At 30.5% G+C, this 12198-nt stretch overlaps 1 long non-coding RNA gene across 1 annotated transcript in view; it reads right to left on the bottom strand.

The window, feature by feature from the left end:
- Positions 1–12198, bottom strand: part of LOC131179898 (uncharacterized) — a 117306-nt gene that overhangs the window by 64746 nt on the left and 40362 nt on the right. The window lies entirely within an intron of this gene.

Here is a 12198-nt window from a genome sequence, read left to right as displayed (position 1 = left end):
TTAAATAAAGTTAAAATCAAAAAGAAAAACAATTTTTTTTCCTCTCATCTTCTTCTTGCTACCATACTATCTCTCTTCCCTCTCTCATCTCTTCCATTTTCCACCATGAGAGCTCACCTCAAGCTCTTATAAACCCTAAGTTTAGCCACAAATTCTCTAACTCCCTTAAGTAAACCTTGCAAGTGGACCTTGATAGGAAGCTTGGCTGCCATTAAAACCAAAAAAGTGAAGAGAATTGAAGGATATAAATTCTGCTTAACAAGGTAAGGTTCCTATCTACCTTGATTTGTTGAATAATCTTTGAATTAAGGTTGTTAGGGGGGGGGGGGGGGAATTTAACTTAAGAAGTGAAAGAAATATGAGTGTATGGAAAATTGAAAAATCATGGATGTATGGGAGGTGAAAATTTGGCCAGCCATAGTCCCTTAGGGTTTTGATGATGTTTATTCAAATTAAACATGTAATTAGGCTTAACTAAGTGGGTGAAAGTGAATTGTAAACTTTAATTTGAATGATTTGTGTAAATGGGTGAATTAGGGTTCTTGGCCAATGAGGAATTAGGGGAAAAATTAGAGGTTTTTGAAATTGAAGTAAATTGACCAAATTGAGACTCAAAATGGTCAATTGGAGTGAAATAGGGTGTGTTTGAATGGTGAGAAGTGAAGTTAAATTCATATTGGTAAGGGTCCAATTCCGGACAGCTAAACCATGGTCCACTTGGAGGACCAAAACTGCAATTCTACTACTCCAATTGGTATAAGGCCAATTGGAGATGAAATTAGACACATAATGCTACAATTTTTATGTAGAAACTCTGCCCTGAAAATGACTTTAAGTTAGTAAAAAATTAGGTCAAACCTAATTTTTGAATCATTAGAATGCTATGACATAGTACTACAACTTTCATGAATAGCACAGACTCAAATTCTGCCCAGATCCAAGTCAATTTATCAACCAAAGTTGGTTGCTCAAAATTGCCAAAACCAAGAATTGCCCAGAATTCTAGGTTGTTGCCAATCTGGTCAGCCTTAGAAAAATAGACATAACTTGGGCGACAAAACTCCAAATGTAGTGATTTAAAAAGAGAATTAAAGCTAAGATAATAAGGAACAACTTTAATAAAGGGCACTTAGCCAAATTCCTACAGTAACCAGACCAATAGAAAAGTAGAAAATAGTGATCCAAAACTGAAAATTTACAATTTCTCTTAGAAGGCTTCGAAATTAGAATAGCAACCAATGCCAATAAATTTAACACTCAAAATGTGATATGTGGGTGCAATTAGAGTTAATAAACCTACTTAGTATGAAAAAGTCAACATTTTGACTTACATGGTGCAATAAATAGTGTCACTATAAACAAAAATGTAGAGGACTCAAATTTATAAACCATAATGGGTATGATAAATATGCAAAAATGAAATTATTGGAATTTATTATTATAAATGGATTGAATGGATACTGAAGCACTTTAAATGTATGTGTTTCAGTTGGAAAGAGGTCTTCAAAGGAAAAATAAAAATTTGAGTAAATTAAGGCAACAAAAGAGGTTTGTGCACAACTAGTTTTCAATTGATAATGTTTTGCATATTTTATTTGATTAAATAATTTTATTTTCTTTATGTATTATGTTTATCAAGTATTGAATTTATTTCAACAATTATTGAAATTTGTTATGACATGAATGAGTTTAGTTTTGGGAAATGGTTAAGTTATGATTTTATTTCAACAATTATGGAGTATTGTTATGGATTGAATAAAATTAGTTTTGGAAAATTGTGATTGAAATATGGTTTACATGGGAAATGGACAAATTATGTTTTGAATTGTGATGAGCATGGAAATTATTGGTTATTGGAATTAGCATTGAAATTGATTTGTATTGTGATTTTATGCTCACAAAAAGGGCAATGAAATTTATGATATTATTTTATATCTCGCTATAAATGCTTGACATGGTTATTACCTATCCGTCATTTGTTGAGAAGACATTGGTGTTAGCTTTGTTTTGATTACCATAGTACGTGCATATTGTTGATTAGATCTTCCTTTTATCAGAGGATAAATATAAATTGGAGATGGCCCTTTCAGAAATTTAATTATTATGGTACTATGGATGGAATGTGCACAATTCGATCTCCCCAACTATAGGGAGTGAGAATCACTTTGAAGATAGCCCTTACGGATTAGTCCTGCATAGTTAGTGAGATTAAGAATAGTTTTTGGAAAGTGAGCAATGGTGATTTTAAAATGAGATTTGTGTATAATTGATTGAAAAGAGATTATTTAATTTAGTTGATTCCTAATTTTTTTATGTTCTCCCTTAATTAGTGAAATTTACTATTTATTTCCATAAATTCATGGGATTATTTTAAATGTCTATTTATGATTTGATAAATTGTGATTATTGATCAAGGTCATTTAAACAAATGATGTATATTATTGGAAGCATTTATTTTGATTTTAGAAATTATGGTGAATTTAAAGATTTTCAAATTCTTTGTTATAATTCTGTCAATGTATAGTGTATTACCTTTTAAATTATAGTTGTGCACGGTTGAGTTTACCGCTCCGCGATAGCTTTGTATGTTGTCGTAGGTGAAAGTAAGGATAGAGCAGCTAAGTGAGATCACTTGAAACTATGCCTTGTATACATATTGGGACTATCTTCGGGTATATCATAAGAATACTCTTGTACATTAGATTTTGATGTATTCATGTAATTATATATGTGTAATTTTATTTGAGCAGTTATACAAGAGCTCTTGTAAAATTATTTTGGTATGTAATTTAATGCAAATTATTGTAATATTAATTTGATATTTTAGTTACTTGTATATTTTTGTAATATAAATTGTATTACCCTAATGAATGTAATATTCAAATTCCTTCCTGAGTTTTGTAATTAATGAATTGTTTCCTTTATGGTGATAGAATTGTGGGATGAAATTGATTTTATTGGAGTTGTGGTTGAGAAAAAAATATGGGAGGGTTTTTCTTTTCAGGTTTTGAAGAACTGTTTTCTTAAAATACTGTCAGCACTTTGTCGAAATTTTTATAAAATTTGTAAAAACTTTAAAGTGATTGAAAATTTGATATGTGGTTTAATTTCAATTAAAAGTTTTTAATATCTGTTAAAAATTACCCACCACTTTAAAATGAATGAAAATTTTTTTAAAATCCCTTGTAGTATATTTAATGGGTTATCGGACGGTGAAGTACGATAATTTATTAGGTGTACTATGGGATCATATTATGCCTTACGAAGGGGTAAGGTGTGAATAGTACTCATATAGTCTCACCTTATTAACCATTATTAATGGGGGATATAATCATAATCAATTATCAAACCCCAAATAGTCGTTATTACTGGAGAATTCTAAATGGGACTGTCATGCTAACTGTGTTTTTAAAACAAATTTCAAAGATTTTCTAATCAATTAATCACATTTGCATTTCAACATTCTTATTCAATTCATCATAAAATCCTTATAGAATTGGCAACATAAAATTTCTCAAAAGCAAAAAAGATCTTCACTCATTCAAATCATTTACAATTTTTTTTTTTTTAAAAAGGAAGGATTTAGTTGTGTACAAACCTTCAATGAATTCCCTTTCTCTTGATTTACTTCTCTTCATCTCCCAAGATCTCCTTTTCTACTGAAACACAAAATTGAAGTGTCTCATTACTCATCCCAATTATCTCTAAAAGTTATTCAATAATTGCCTAATGAATTTTCTAAGTTGATTATGTAATTTTAATACTTTCTGATTCTGAACTGTTTGGAACCCTGACTTTGTAATCTTATTTTAACCTAGTTCTAGTCATAATTTGGTGACGTGTTCCTCATAAAACTTGTTCCTCTATATCTTAGTTTTATTTTCCAATTTGAATCACTTAATTTGGAGTTTTGTAGCTTTAGTTATTATCAATTTACCAAGTATTGGTCCAGTGACCAATACTATTCCAAAACAGGGCAGATTCTGGAACTCAACTTTGTTAAGATAATTGGACAAGTTACAATCATAATTTGGCTTGGTGTTCTTTATATGAGTTGTTCTACTTTGTCTCATGGTTACACAAGTTTAAGAATCACTAAATTTGAAATTATATAGGGTAAGTTATGGCTAATTAACTAACTTGGACTCATGAATCCTATAACTCCAGAATTCAAGGTTTTAGGTCAGTTATACAATTAATATTTAAGGGTCTTACACCCTAAATTTGAGTAAGGTTTCTAAATCAAAGTTGTAGCCCTAATTCTTAGGTTTTCAAATCATTTTGGTTCATCCTCTTTGGAATTTTTCAGTGAAAGTTATGGTCTAATTACTGTCCTAGGGTCAAATGGAAAAATAGTTCCAATGCAGGAATTTCTAAGTTGGGAATTCCTGTTTTCTCCTAATCATTTTCCTAAGTTGCTTTAGGATCTAGGTTCTGGTCAAAACGTATAAATTGTAATTTTGTATGTTATGAACATTTTAGCTTTAGAATAACTGCATTTGCAATTTTTTAGTCCAAGTTATGATAAATTTGCCAAAACTGGTCGGATGCCTAATCCTTCACATTTTCCAAGTTCAATTTAGCACTAAGGCAGATTTACTAGACTAATTTAGTTTAGTAATTTGATCAGGTTAAGGTCATAATTTGGCTCTATGGTCTTCATAATAATTATTCTTCTATGTCTCAAGTTTCCATTGGTTCAAGAATCAGGTCAATTGGAGTTTCCTAGAGTTAGTTATGCTCAAATTACTAAACACTATTCATTTAGTCATTTCTGGTCAGGTTCAGAATTGTAATCCGGATTCAAGGTACATTTAGGGTAACTTATGATCATTTTCTAGGCAAGGTATCTTAATAAAATTTCTAGCCTTATGTCTTAGGTTTCATCTCCAATTAGTCTTACACCAATTGGAGCTATGTAGCCCAACTTATATCCATTCAAACCTGCTGGACTCTAGGGTCCAGAATTCCAGCAATTCAACACACTGCAAATAACCATAATTAGGTCTTATAAATATCAATTGCATAGCATACCACAAAACCCTAATTTTCACAAAAACCCTAATTCCTCTTCACCCCAATTTCATGCGAACTCATGCAAATCAATATTCAAATCATATATTCAACATCACTTAAGCTCTAAATCAATGTTTACTTCATCAAACACTTCAAAACCCTAAGTCCCTTTGGCTGGCCGAAATTCAACTCCCTTATTTTATGCATGATTCTCATACTTTTTCATGTAATTTCATCAAAATCAAATTTAAGTTCATGCATACACCATTAATTTAGCTAGAGAGATTACTTAACTCTAATTGAGCTTTTCAATCTTCTAATCCCTTTACATTTTCTTGTTTCTTTTTCTTCAAATCTTCACTTTGAGGCTTAATTAGAAGTTTTCTACTAATTTTGGGGGAAAATTTATGGAAAGAAGGTGGGAAATCAAAGCTTGGGAAGGGTTGTTAGTGGTAGAATGAAGAAAGAAAAGAGAGAAAGTAAGGAAGGGTGGTCGACCATCTATAGAAGGAAGAAGATAATTTTTTTGACTTTTAATTTATGTCTTATCTTATATAAATTTATCTCAAAAATGAATTAATTTAAATTGTCATTTTAATTGTGTCATGCTTATATCATGCTTATGTCATAATTCAATTTAAAATTGAAATTTTCATTTCTTTCTTTTCTTTTCCATACACATTTCTATACTTTCGATTCTTTTTCAATATTTTAATCTCATACAATTTAATAGACATTTAGGTCAAAAGTCACCTCTAGGAGTGAATTGACCAAAATGCCCATCATCGGGTTATAATCCATCTCTTTATAATGCTCGATGAGTCTTTAAGTTCTGATTTACTTCTTTGTGCTTATTCCCTTTTTATTTTCATGACTTTCTAGTTCCCAATAGTTTCGCAATTATCCCTTAACTAAGGATATCATGGAGTCCCACACGAATTTAGGGTAGCAACTAAGCTCGTAGTCGCTTCCCGAGTTGGTTAGCCATCATCAGCACGCTAGGCTCATTTAACCTATTTGTGTTTCATTTCTCTTATTTTCATTCAACTTCATTTGATCTTTATCATTTGCGGCTTCTCTAAGTGAATTAAGTATAGTCCCAGACATTCTAGCCATCCGAACAAGCAATAGAATGTATAGACTACTTAACATAAGAGTGTTATAAATATAGCCACGCCCACCATCCCTTTCGATACGCCAATCCCATCACACAACAGATTCAAAATAGAGGATAGAGAAACAAAATTAAACCATGGGATATAAAATACAATGCACATACATTATTTGGATAGAATGACATAAGATACCCAGATAGATAAAAGTCATAATCTTCTCCTCAAAAATCTTGATCACTAGCCATTGTCACTAAAATCATTTCCTTAATGATCTTCCCTGACTTACTATCTATTATCATTAAAATCTTCTCCTAAAAAATTCTTCCCTGACTTACTTGTATCACCCTCTTTCTCGTAACCACTTTCAAGATCTCTCTGGTCAATAGCATTATCTAAACAACCATCAAGTTTCCAATAAGAACAATTTAAATCAATAAGGCAAACGCAATCAAGCTTAATATGGCTGCTAAAACTCCATAAAGGTATTGCACCGAAGAGTGCCATGGCAAGCGCTATTGCATGATAGTAGGAGGTGTAAGTGAGGTATTTGCTATTGCGGTAGAGCTAAGGATTCTAATAGGTCTCATTTTGTTTCTTCTCTAGTCTTATTCTTTACTCTTCTAAATATTGAGGGTGGATATGATTAAGGTAAAAGAAAGGAAGGCATAGAGCCTAAGAAACAAAGAGAGAATAGGTAATATTTATAAGCAGGGAGAGAGAGAGAGAGAGAGAGAGAGAGAGAGAGAGAGATTTGTATGAGCCAACAAGCCAAAAATGCTACTTGACAAATGATATTGATTAATTTATATGCCATGTGGCAAAACATATTTATTATTTGATGTGTAAATAAGAACATAGAAATAATTATTATTTAAAATTTATTTGAGTTATTTTATTTTTTTTAATTTTTAAAATTCAAATTAAAGAAAGATATTAAATATTAGTTCTACTTTTTTTTTATCCGATAATACGTATAGAAGAACTAATTAGAAAATACAAATAATTTATTATTTATTAGATTTAAAATTTTAAAATTTAATAAAATTTATTGATACTAAAAAATAAATTCATTCCTCACTTTTTTTGGATATTAAATATAACGCTTATTAAAACATCTCTTTGTTCACTCACTGATTTCGATAATTTGATTTTTCCTTTATATAATTATATTTCTAATTATTTATATTTTTTTCAAAATCTTGATGTTTATATTTGATAAACTATTTATCAAATATCATTTATTTGTGTGTTTAAGTATATATTGTGTTTCAAAAAATAGATATTCCTATAAAAAATTTAAAGCCTCATTGACATTGCTGTTGAAATTACTGTTAAGAAAATTATTTTTTTAAATATAATAGTTAGATAATATTAAAAAATAATTTAAAATTAAATTTAATAAATTTTAGTCACAAAAACATTAAAAATAACAAAATAATTTTTCTCAAATTACTTTTTTCAACTGCATCTAAAATAGTATTTTTATTTAAAAAAGTAGTTTTAGTCCTTTAAATGTAATGCCAAATAGACACTTAGAGTTTAAAATCACTTAATATTTAAAAAGTATAAAGATTATAGTTAGCTTTTATTCACAATTTAAAAAATTAATATATTAATCAACTTATTTATTTGTCTATACTTAAAATAAAATTATAATTAATTAAAAATTTTATTATTAAAAAATTTTATAATATAATTATAAAAATATAAAATATAAAAAATATATATAAATTTATATTATTAAAATAAAATAATAAATAATTCATGTACAAATAAAATAACTAGTTGCTAAAGAATATTTTATTTGTAAAATAATTGATAGGTTAATAAATTAATTGAAAATTTTTTAATCTTTTATTATAATAATTTTTATAAAATTAAATTAAAATTTAATAAATTTTATAAAAAAAATTAAATTTTAATATTTTTTTATAAAACAGTTAAGTAAGTGGGTATGATAATTATCCGTTCTTTTCCCCATTTAATAATTTTTGAAAATGTATTATTAAAAAATAATTTTAAAAAAATTAATTTTTGATTTTTTTTAATATTAAAATATATTAAAATTAAATTTAAATTAATTTTTAACATTATCTAACTAGCATGTTGTTTCACTAATTTTATATTAATATTTTATCAAAATTACGTCCATATATTATTTTAAGGCTGTAATACCTCAAAATTTTAAATTTTATTATTTTATGAGCATTTTTGGTATTTTAATTTTATTTAAATTTTAGGAATTTTTTTGAGATTTTTTGAATTTTAAAAATCGGGTTCGATTTTCCAAAAATATAAACTTTGATGATTTTTAAAAATTAGTTTAAAGACCACGTGGCAAAACTAAAAATATATTTGGAGTCTACGTATTTTTCTGAGTTTTCTGAAAATTTTTCGGAATTTTTGGACCTCGTTTTCGGCCCTGAGGCAGAGTAAAAATTCAAAATTTTGTATTTCGAATCGAACCGGCCGAATCAAACCGGACCGGATCGGACCGGTCGAATCGGACCGGCTCCTTTTTCTTCTTCTCTTTTCTTCCGCGCATCCCGACCTCCTCCCTTCTCTCTCTCCTCCCTCTTCCCCTTGCCGCGCCGCCACCTCCCCTGCCTTCCCACCTCACCGACGCGCCGCCTCAGCCCTCCCCCACGGCCGGCTGCCGCCTGGAACGCCGGAAAACGGCCCCAGAAACGACGCGCAGCACGCGCGCAACTCCTCGTCTTCCCCGCCAAAATCCGGCCGATCCGGCCACCAATTGGACCGGGTCTTGTGTCTAAAATCATCTACTCGTCGAGAGCTTTCCATAGACACCAAGAACACCAAAATCCATCGAGCGGTTTGTCCAATTTTTGCCCGGGAAGTTTTAGCTCATTTTGACTTTTGGGCTAGATTTCTCGCAAACCGTGAATTCCACGAGAAAACCGAGAGTACCAAAGAGCTCCACTCGTCGAGAGCTTCGCAGCGACATAAATTTTAAATTTTTCTGACACCGTTTTTTGATGGGTCCCACGAAACTTCGCAGTGTCTTTTCGAGCATTAAATGAGCTTATAAAATTCTGAAAAATTTATGTAGTAACCCCCGTGTTATGGGCTTCGTGTAGGTATCCTCAATTCTCGAAAATTCGGCGATTGACCAGATGCAGTGAATTTCGGCTGCATGCACTATTCTAGGAAAAATATCTGAATTGGACCGAGATTTTGGCTACCCCCACATTGTCAGATGTCCTGAGCGCGTTCCCAAAGTCGGAATCGACAAAGGTAAACCCGAACTTTGCTTTTTCGTAATTTTCTAGTGCTTAAATAGGATTAAAAATTCATAAAATATTCGTGGTAGCTCAGAAAATTATGATTCTTTCTGCAATAGCCTAGTAATATTGCTAAGGACCGCGGGGCAAAGTTTTAGAATTTTTAGAGCTTGTTTGGGTAGTTTTTGCAAAAATGATCAATTATAAGGACTAAATTGAAATTTTACATATTGTGATGGATGACTGATTTGATGGGCCCAGGAGGGGCTGTGTGATGTGATTGAGTTGTGGATATATGGATTGTGAATATAGAAGTGTGTTTTGAGCCATTTTGCAGGTTGGGTAGGTCCTAGGTATAGGGGAGACTCTGCCGAATTTTCGGCACGACTTAGGACGTATTTGGTCTTTTCTTAATTGTATTGAGTCATTTGTATTAAATAATTGTAATGTAATTGTCAGGTGAGCCGGGACAGCCTTCTTCCTCCGCCCAGCCGCCACAGTGACCGTTGTCAAGTCTGTGAGTAAAATATTAATTTTAATTGTAATTTCACTATTATTATATGTTCAAGCATGCATGCATCACTTATATGCATATATCTATGTAGATAAACTTTAGGCACGATTTATGTTGCATTCATAACTGTGAAAGTGCCATGTATGTTGCTGTGGTAATTTGGAGCAGTGTGCGTGCGTTGGCGTGCGTGTGATGTGGTGTGGACTATGGATAGGACGGGTAGTCACGACTTGAGATCTTCGCTGGGACCCGATCCTTCGGGGGATAGTCACGGCTTGAGTTCTTCGCTGGGACCCCCGATTTGGTTTACTAAGCGAAAGTCCGGCTTGAGTTCTTCGCTGGCACCAGGTTGGATTTAAGAGAGCTGTATAGCGGATCAGCTCCCATATATTATGATTGATATCACTGGGTGTGTGAGTGCTCCAAACTACCTTTATGATGTTATGATGTGAAAATGTTGTTGATGTTGCATTTCACTCTACAGGGTGTATTAGTTTTAGATAGTTATAGAAATTATAGTTAAAATTGATATTTTACTCTCTGAGTCGAACGCTCACTCCTGTTCAATATTTTTTCAGGCCACAGGAGGATATTTTTGAGATTAACCTGCTTTCTTCCTCGCAGGTCGATTATTAACGTTTGTATAAACTTGTTAAATCTTAGAATTTCCGCATGTGTTAGAAATGTTTATTTGATATGGGTCTGTAAACTAAATTATTATTTTGGACCTGTAAACTTAATATTCTATGCATGTTTGATGGATTGGATGAGGGAGCTGAGCTCCCATTTATTTTTATGCTAATGAGTATGTGAAGGGTGAGTTGAGCTCCCCAATTGAGTATTTATTGTGTTTACAGGTCGGGTGAGTCAAAAACTCCCCGTTGAAAGGTCCATTTTATGGAAGGACTCTGTCCGGTTAATTTCTTGAAACTGGGCCCAAATGGGCCTTAGAGTTTGGTTAAGTGAATAGTTAGGCTTACTACGGGCCTCGGGGGCTTTAGGCTGGCCCAGGTCCTAGTGCCGGTCCGGCCCATAGGTTAGGTCGTGACAAAGGCTAAATACCAAAATTAGATTTTCAATTAATTATTATATAACAAATTTAAAAGGGTATCTTTTAAATTCGAAGTAATATCAATTTTGTTGAATAAGATTAAAGATTAAGTGAATTTGTTAACTTCCATGAGATACAATTTCGGAGGCTTGATATTTACTTCTTAAAAATTAATAGAGAGGTATAGAATTATTTTTAGAGCTTTTATTTATAAATTTAAATATTTAAATTAAGTGATTTCTCGATATGATAATAGAACCTATCAAATAAAAAAGATCAGAATTTAAATTATGACTACCTATTTTATTAGTTAAATATTTTAATTTTAGGTAAAGGAAATATGTACTTATTCATACATTAAACCTAATTGACCTTCGCATATAAGAATATAATAAAGAAATATAAAATTTTTAAGCAAAAATTTCTCTGGCTTGTGCATATTTTTAGTGCTCAATTAACATTTGAAACTGCGCTTTCAAGTCGCATTTTCTCTATTAAATATCTCTTTTAAAGCTACTTTTTTTTAATTATTTTTTTAAGCAATATTATTTTTAAAAATTTTTATATTCATATTAAATTTACAAATCATTTTTTTTATAAAATACATTATTTTAATTATTAATCCTTACACGAGAGTATTCAGATCTGCTCCTAAGAACCATTGGCAGTAATGGAGGGCAAAATTCTCTAGTTGAATTTGTTAAATAGGAATAATCGAAATCTTTATTTTTTTTTATTAATTTAACACGTGTAAAATATCACCGGAAATTGGCTTTTTTCCGTTTATTGCACGGCAATCTGCATGGCGAGAATTTAATCACTATAATAGTTAAGTTGAATTTGCTGCTACAAATACGTATATGTAATTAGAATTTTATATACATATATATATAACTGATTATTATCTTTATCTTTTATTTTTTTTCCTTTTTCTTAATAATGTTTGTTATGATATTAAATCATGTTATAATTCTTATTTTAAATGTAATACCGTATTATATAATATATTTAATTACTAATTATATATTTACTTTAATTATTAAAGATTATATAATTGAAAATAATTAAAATATAATATTATATAATATTATGTATTAACAACTTGCTTTAAAACTTAATTAATAATTTTGATATAATTTTTTATGAAAATAATTATATAAAATTATTCCAAAAATTAAAACTTGAACCTGAACCATGCCATATACCAAAACTATAGAATCAAGAATCAAATTGAAACATCAAAGAACGAAATTAAAATCA

This window comes from Hevea brasiliensis, chromosome 5 (genome assembly GCF_030052815.1).
Source record: "Hevea brasiliensis isolate MT/VB/25A 57/8 chromosome 5, ASM3005281v1, whole genome shotgun sequence".
Classification (NCBI taxonomy): Eukaryota; Viridiplantae; Streptophyta; class Magnoliopsida; order Malpighiales; family Euphorbiaceae; genus Hevea; species Hevea brasiliensis.
Note: the sequence above shows the minus strand (reverse complement) of the source record. Positions and strands in the feature narration are given on the sequence as shown.